Genomic DNA, 7,913 nt, shown 5'->3' with positions numbered 1-7,913 from the left:
GTAACTGCTGGAAGCAGGGGAAGCTGCTGGTTCTTGGGGGCTGCTGACTGCTGGGCACTGCAGGAGCCTGGTACCTGCCATCCATCACCCATACTCTATGAAACTGCCAAGTGAGCAGACCAGAAAGGAAAACTCCTTTCTTTGGCAATGTGTGTCCAGTGCCCTGTACCGACAAAGCTTAACATCAGACCAGGTGTCAAAGGAAAGAAATTTAAAGGCCCAGATCGGTTTTTGGAGAGCAGACAACGAAGGATAAATTTGGGGCTGAGAGGCAAGAAATTGATAACAGCCACAATTTCATTCAAGCAGCCACAGAAATTCTACAGCTCAGGTACATTTTGCTCAGGGTGTGAGACCAGTAGAAAAACACAAAAAATAACTGTGGCAACAATTTTTACATTAAACACAGTATAAGCACATAACATACAAAATTTATAATACCAGATATTCCAAAGATAAAATTTAGAAATACACATTTAAAAATAAAGATCTTTAATTATTAAACATTTCTTTTATTATCTGTTACTCCTTTGATTGGAACCAGAAACCTGACTTTTTTTCTGCACCGAGATATCAATGTCTGGTCTCATATTTTGAAGTTCAGTGTGTAGGACTGAATTCAATCTTGTATCCTTTAACTGGGAGCAAAATTTAGTTTTACTCAATTCCATGACAGAAAATAGCTGTTCACAGACATAGATGCTTCCAAACATGGACAGAATCTTGGCACAATGGTTTCTATATCTAGGGAAACTCTTGCCAAGGTATCTGTAGAATTCTGGTATCCCAATCTCATCATATTTAGTCTTCAGTACTGTATCACACTGCAGTTCAATAACTTCCATTTGTAATTCTTTGTTAAAGCTCTCAATGTTAATTAAGAAAGGTGAGCTAAACAATGTGAGCTCATTTTTGTAATGTTTGAAATCAAAAGATCTTTTTGGGGATGCAATGTTCAACTCTACAATTTTGGGGATGTAGATTAAAACATAACTTTTATTTCTGTAAACGAATCTCAATGTGAGCCAGATTGTTTACTGCCAAATGAGTATCCCAAGTTTCAGTTTTACTAGGAAAGACCAAACTATCATACATTTGTGTAACTACTTGGTGAACATCTTTGCAGAAAAGTATTCAAAATGCTTAGATGGTCTGTAATGTCACCCAAAAAGCCCAGACCTCTGATCCAATCTTCACTGGTAAGGAAGATTCAGCTGGGAAAGGGATTTGCCCTTGGATGACATGAACAAATCTATCTCCTTTATCAATTCAAAAAATCTCTTCAATACCGTGCCAGACTAAGCCACCTTACCTTTGCATAGTAAAGGAGATTATCATATTGTATATCCAATTCCTCAAGCAAAACACTGAATTATCTATGACTGGAGCCATGAGAGTGTATCCGGTTCACTGTGTTAATGAACTACATCCATGACGTGTTCTAGTTTTAACTTCTTAGTATAAAACAATTCCTGGGGAATAATGCAGTGAATGGATTTAAGTTCTGCATCCTTGCAAAAACATTTTGACCTTGCATTAAAGTTTTACAGCAAGTCCAGTGTTATCACAGACCATCACAGGGGCACCATTGTGATCACACTAATTTTGACTAGTCAAGATCAAATTTTTTGAGACTTTTCTAAACATGCAAAAATAAGTCATCTTCAGATGCTGAGTAAGTCATAAAGTACCATGTCCAAAAGTTCTTCAGTGATGTCAAAATTCTCAGCACTGCAGATAAATATAATTAACTGGCTCATATTATTTATGTATGTGCTGTCATTAACTGCAATAGAAAATGTCACAAATGATTTATTTCACTTTTTCTCACAACTTATCCTGTAAGTTCTCAGCCATATCTTTTACTCCCTGAGCAACAGTGTCTCCATGTAGAACTTACCTTTGCAAACGCTTGTTTCTGTTCAGGTCACATGATTTCAGCTGCACTGGATAGACAATCTTTTATAAACTCACCATCTGTGAAAGGTTTTGATGCCTGGGCAATTTTTTCACTTATAAGTGTACTTCATAGCAGCATCACTTATTTTATGTGTATTTGATGGTAAATGCTGTAGAAAGTTTAGCCTTTTTTTGAGTTCATGAAGTTTTTCATCATGCATCTTTTCTGCATACCAGTCAAAATTCTTACCATGGTTTGTTTCATAATGGGTGTCTTAAGTTGCATTCTTTTGACACAAGGTTTGGTTGCATATTAAACACACAGGGCTATTCTTAACTTCCAAAAAAAAAAAAAAGGCTCCTTCCCACTTTTCTTGAAAGATGCAATGCCCTGGATCTGTCTTTCATTTTCCCACTTTTGATAGAGATACAAAAAGAGAGTTCATTTTTCTTTTCTCTGAGAGAAGCAGCAGCACAAACCTGCTGGTAAATGGTAACTGACGCCGTTTTAAGGAGTAACAGGGAGGAGGAGGGACTATAGTAAACTGGAGAGCCTTCCAAAGGGAGCAGCCCTTAGGCAGGCAGGGCAGACTGTTGGTATTTGATAACACAGGTTATTGTCACCAGAGCTTCCCAATTTTTGAGGCCAGATATTGCATTTTATCTGGAGAAGGCAATGGCACCCCACTCCAGTACTCTTGCCTGGAAAATCCCATGGACGGAGGAGCCTGGTAGGCTGCAGTCCATGGGGTCGCTAAGAGTCGGACACGACAGAGCGACTTCACTTTCACTTTTCACTTTCATGCATTGGAGAAGGAAATGGCGACCCACTTCAGTGTTCTTGCCTGGAGAATCCCAGGGACAGGGGAGCCTGGTGGGCTGCTGTCTATGGGGTCGCACAGGGTCAGACACGACTGAAGGGACTGAGCAGCAGCAGCAGTGCATTTTATCACAAAATGAGCTGGCTCATTTAGCTATTGTAAATTAAAACAAAAAATGTTAGACGCTGTGCAGGGCAAACAAAATAACCCTAAGGGTCACAAACACCCTCTGGGCACCAGTCTGGGGCCTCTGTAGCTCCACTCACCTCCTAGCATGCGGCCCACCACTTCCAGGGTAGTCAGGGCTTCCACCCCACACTGGCCCAGGGCAGCTTCATCCTGAGGGGAAATCTGCCAGAAGCACATCCTTAGCCTCAGGAGTGAGGCCCTTCAGGGAGCTAGCTACATGGGATAAGGAAGGAAAGGCAGAGCCAAGAGTATTCTCTTGGGAAGCCACAGGATTGGCAAAGGGCGGATGGCTCAGTGATACTCTGTTATCTTTGCCTAGATCTGGACAACGGTTTCCAGGCCCGGTCACTTCAAGAGTGTGCAGCTCCTGGCCACAGACAAGCAACTGCATCTTGGCGACTGGAGAACAGAGAATAATGAGGTCAGGAGCTGGGCGAGGTAGGGGGAGGAGGATGGGAATCCAGGACAGTTCGTGGCTCTTAAGGGTGGACCAGACAGCATCCTAGAGAGTCACAGAAGGGGCACGTGCCCAGCAAGCCAGGCCTCCTGGGACCCAGGGTAAGGCACTGCTTTCCCGTTCCTCGGAGCCCTGAAGACTTCAGTCTCTCAGGTTTCATGTTTCAGTTCTACCTAGATCTTACCTGGGACACTGTCTCGCAAGGCCGCCGTAACCGTGGAAACGGAATCCAATGGCTGCAAAGCCAGAGCACGAACACACCCGCCACTAGGGGCGCATTGCATCACTGCCTCATGCCTTCCACTGAGGCCACACCCCCATCCTCTTCACCACGCCCCCTGCGATCCACGCAGGCGCAGGCATCGTCCTGGGCGCCCCACAGCTTTTGGAGGGCGTGCCCAAGATGGCGTCCTCAGTTCTCGGTCCGGCCTTGACGAGCTGGAAAAGTGGCACCCTGCCGGGCTGTGGAACTGTCGCAGATGATGGGATCTTAACCACTGGACCACCAGGGAAGTCCCCAAGTTAATGTATTTATAAAATATTCAGAACAGTGTTTGGCACAGAATAGATAAATAGCCTCTTGAATTAGACCTGTAATTCAAATGTTTGTTTCAGAATTCTTCAAATGCATCTCCTTACTCGAGTCCCACAGGTCAGAGGAGCAGACACATCAGAGCCCAACCCTTTTTCCAACCTAGTTTGTAGCCCACTAGTCTCCCAGACTCCCGGCAAATTGAACCCAGTGCTTTTCTACCTCCAGGCCCCTGCCGCCTTACTTCCTACTTGGAATGCTCTTCTTTCACCTGTTGAGTTTCTTCCCATCCTTGGAGGCCAGTGGCTGAGAGAAAGGTGGTTGTTTCTTTGCTTCAGACAGACCCAAGGCCTGCCTAATCATGCTGTCGTGGTGTGATCTGTGGTTGAGGGCCAGTTTGTGGCGCTCCTGCTGCCCCCAGCAGCCTCCCACAGCAGCTCTAGATGAGAGGGAGAGACATTCGGCCAGTGGGTGGGTCAGACTTCTTGGTCTCTGCCTTTTCAGGGATAGGGGATTAGGAACCTAGAAGGCTAGACTGCTTTCTGGAGGAGACCCCTGGAGAGGCCTGCCTGACCTTACCCCTGGCCCACAGCAGGACGTGGGGGGCTTCCCCTCAGCCCCGCTGGGTTTGATGCCCATCACTCACATCAGTGAGGTAATGGGGACCATGTTGGCCAAGGGTGGCTCCCTCCTGGCCCCTAGGGAAGGGCTTCTGAAGTTTGGCCAGGCAGCCAGCCTGTCCCCTGTATTACAGACAAGCTCAAGGGGCCTCTGAGCTGGGGAGAGATGCTGGAATTGTGACTGAGGGAGCACAGTCACTGGATCCTCGGAACCAGGCTCTGCCCTGAAAGGGGTGGGGGTGGGAACCCATGGAGGGATCAGCAGGGGAAGACAGGCTCTGAGTACCTTCAGGGAGGGGTATTTATAGAGACCCACCAGGAGTAGCCAGGCAGTGTGTGGGAAAGGTGCTGGTGTCCACTTCCTCCCCACTTCACTAGTGGGGCCACTGGCTCTTCTGCTTGGTGGGAGCATGTATCCTAACCCAGCTCCCACAGGAGGCAACTTAAACTCTGTAAGTGGGTGTGGTACTTAAGACGGGGTGGGCTTTCCTCCTAGGCCAACTACCCCTACAGTCTCCTGAAGGAATGGCTGAGCCCCTGCCCTGTGCCCCGCCAGGTGGTGCTGGGCCCTGCAGAGCTGGCCCAGAGATGGGCCTGAAGGACAGTGCCCTTGTAGGGCTCTACGGTGGTAGGCCAGCTGTGGTGCCCCCACCAGTCTCTTCCACTTCAGAGCCCTCTCTTCACCCAGACGTGGCAGCTTTGGGTTCTCACAGACCTGAGTTCAAATCCCACCATAGTTTCCCTGGTGCCTCAGTGGTAAATGTGCCATTGCGGGAGATGCTGGAGACATGGGTTCGGGAAGATCCCCTGGGTCAGGAAGATCCCCTGGAGAAGAGCATGGCAACCCACTCCAGTATTCTTGCCTGGAGAATTCCCTGGACAAAGGAGCTTGGAGGCCTACAGTCCATAGGGTCACAGAGGGTCGGACATGACTGACCGTGCACGCACACATGCAGATTAAGCAATGTTAGCCCTGATTTTCTCAACAACTCTGCAAAGCAGGTATCACTGACTGCATTTTGGAAATGGGGAAACTGACTTCCACAGGACTCGGAGACCTAGTAGGTTCTTTTTGCCATGTGCTGGCTGCCCTCTGGCGTTAACTCTGGTGCCTCTGTGCCTTTGCTCATGCGTGTGCAGAAGCCTGTCAGCCCCCACCAGGCTGATAGTGTCCAAGCACAGCAGGTCCCACAGCTGCTTTTTGCCCTTGCGCCTGCCAAGCTTCAGATAGATGGGCACCTTGGTGGACATGGCGATCTCACCACCCAGGCCTGGACAGTCTGCTCATTGAGACCATGGCCTCCTCTGTCTCCTCTCACCACCCTCAAGAAACACCATCTCCAAAGAGGGATTCTGTCACCAGAACTTGCCAGGGGGCTGAGGCACTGCAGGTGATGGCAAAGCAGCCACTGCTCTCATTCAGGAGGCCCAAGCCAAGGCCCCTTATTAAGGAACTCTTTTAACCAAGGCTGGCTGGCCCGCACCCTTCTCTTTCCTAGTTCTGCCCTGCCCATCCCTCCCCCCACCCCACCCCAGGCTTGCAGCCTGTGTCTCCCTCAGGCTTGTCCAGGTATGGGAGCCCGGCTTCCTGGGAGAAACTGTCTCATCATGTGACTGGAGTTTGGGCTGAGAAGACCTACAGGGGCCTGGTGTTCAAACTGGGCTTCGAGAGCCCTGTGTCCCAGGCCAACTTGGCATACCTCCCCTCCTGCTTCCAGCTGTTCTCTATGGGATGCGTGTTGTTAAAGGGAGAGATTATTGCAGTGATGGGCAGGGGCTCCCTCGGGAATCGCAGGGTTTGACTGGAGCCCAGGCAGCCCTGTTCCAAGGTACAGACTGTCAGCATCAGGTCTAGCAAAATGGGTTGTGATCCTCTTGACCTCTTGGAAGGTGAGAATGAGGGAAGCTGGCCAGTGTTAGGGGAGGGGCAGAGGGAAACTCTGAGGCTGAGAGATGAGGCACCCAATGTCAGCTTGTGTGGGGGCTTGCCTAGGATCACAGCTGCCCCTGTTGGGTCCTGAGCTGGGGTCTCCTGGGATCCTGCCTCCAGTCTCAGGTGCTGGGAGAGTGCAGGCTCAGGGCCACTCAGGCTCCTCTTGCGTTTTCTGCACTGAGGCCTACTTGTTGGCCTCTCTTCCTGCTGCCTAGGGCCACTCCACGACCTGCCCACTTCGGCCAGGCCTACCTTGTCCACCCAGCCCTTCCTGGCCCTCAGAGGCAGAGAGGAGGGCAGTGGTGAGTTGATCCCGGGAGCCCTGGGTGGATAAGGCCAGGTGGGGAGCACACCCTGGCTGTCTTCTCCTTCCCGTGTCCGCCCACCACACGTGGCCCTGGGGAGGGGGCTGCAACCTGTAGAGCTCTTGAGCTCCAGCCACCTTCCGTGTTTGCTCATCTCAGCCAGGCCCCTTCAGAGGGTGAGGGGCCGAGTGGGGCTGGAGGGCTCCTGGGAGAGGCCCTGGGTGCCCCACCCCAACACCTCTCTCCTTGGGGACCACGATGCCTGATGAGGCGGGAAGGGCCTGGAGTGGGGAGCCGGAAGGAAGCAGGGACGCTGCAGGGACTCGAACCCCAGCCCAGCAGTGCCAGGCGTGCCACCACCAGCGCCTTTTGCTTTTTCCTGCTCATTTTCTCACAGACTTAAAGGTGAAAAGCAAAACCTGGATGCGGCCATGAGCCGCATCCAGGAAAAGAAACACCTGCGGCGGCTCCATGACCCCCTGACCCCCCAGGCTCACTCCTCCCCGGACACCCGTTTCACAGGCAGAGCCAGGGGACACGTGTCCCCTTGGCTTCACAGAGATGTGTCTCCTGTCATGCTGCGCTGCACAGCATCCGGGAGCACGTGACATCCGACGGGCAGACCCACCCACGAGTCACAGTCCTGATGTTTCTAGGACAGGGCCAGCGGTGACAGGATGTGTATGGGTACAGAAACCTCCGAGACCCTGAGACACTTGAGAAGTCACCTCTGCGTAGTAAGGCTGGGATGGGTGAGGAGAAAGAATTTTACTTTTGTTTTCTAGCTTTTCCATGGCTTGATTTTTTAACTCTATGCAGATTACGTTTATAATAAAAGACAAAAATCTTAAATCTTTCATCACAACAGGAAATCTAAGAGCCAGGGGAAACTTTGAGCACTCTGGCCTAGCACCAATGCCAACGGTCCTGCAGGTCTGCTGTGCCCCAGCTGCCTGGGGTCAGAGACATGCCCACCTGCCTTGCCTGCTGTCCTCCATCTCAGCCATCGTCAGCTGTGGAATCTCTCCTGGGAACTGCCTTGACTGGAAGATGAAGTCGGAAGCACAGGGTCCCCACCAGTCTCTCCTCTCACCGACTCAGCATGGCCTGCGTTCCGGGACCCAGAGGTACAAGGGGCTCACTGTGGACCCTGGGCA

The 7,913-nt window shown here is 50.5% G+C and overlaps 1 long non-coding RNA gene across 1 annotated transcript in view; it reads right to left on the bottom strand.

Annotated features, from left to right (window-relative positions):
- Nucleotides 1–279: 279 nt before the first annotated feature.
- The window catches only part of LOC132658352 (uncharacterized), a 28,271-nt gene continuing 20,637 nt past the window's right edge, over nucleotides 280–7,913 (bottom strand). The window contains exon 2 of the long non-coding RNA XR_009597841.1: nucleotides 280–7,863. This is a non-coding gene — a long non-coding RNA (uncharacterized LOC132658352). The remainder of the gene's footprint in view (nucleotides 7,864–7,913) is intronic.

Source organism: Ovis aries, chromosome 21, assembly GCF_016772045.2.
Source record: "Ovis aries strain OAR_USU_Benz2616 breed Rambouillet chromosome 21, ARS-UI_Ramb_v3.0, whole genome shotgun sequence".
NCBI classification, from domain to species: domain Eukaryota; kingdom Metazoa; phylum Chordata; class Mammalia; order Artiodactyla; family Bovidae; genus Ovis; species Ovis aries.
The sequence above is the reverse complement of the archived record's forward strand: the minus strand, read 5'-3'. Positions and strand labels throughout refer to the sequence as shown.